This window comes from Centruroides sculpturatus, unplaced genomic scaffold (genome assembly GCF_000671375.1).
Source record: "Centruroides sculpturatus isolate CEXI.00-Female unplaced genomic scaffold, Cexi_2.0 scaffold133, whole genome shotgun sequence".
Classification (NCBI taxonomy): domain Eukaryota; kingdom Metazoa; phylum Arthropoda; class Arachnida; order Scorpiones; family Buthidae; genus Centruroides; species Centruroides sculpturatus.
The window spans coordinates 14,855-15,163 of NW_019384319.1; positions in this window are offsets into that span (position 1 = coordinate 14,855).

A 309-nucleotide genomic window follows, 5' to 3' on the forward strand; every position below is an offset into this window, starting at 1 on the left:
ACACTTGTATCGTATTTTCTTGGTATGGCAATACCTGTTCTTATCGGACTGCCTATGTCGTATCATATTTCACGTATGGCAATACCTTCTTCAGCGGACTGCGTATGTCGGACTTCTTGCGTGGCAACCTTTTTCTAACGGACTGCCACGAATGGCGGGAAAATGTCCCTTTTATTTGGTCTTCCGTACCGTGTGCAAAAACTCGACTCATCATTGAGTTAGCCTGGGAAAGGAAATCAACTTCCTTTCAAAAATGTGATGTTTCCTCCGTTTTTAATAAAATCTTGTTAAAGTTTAAAATATTATTTT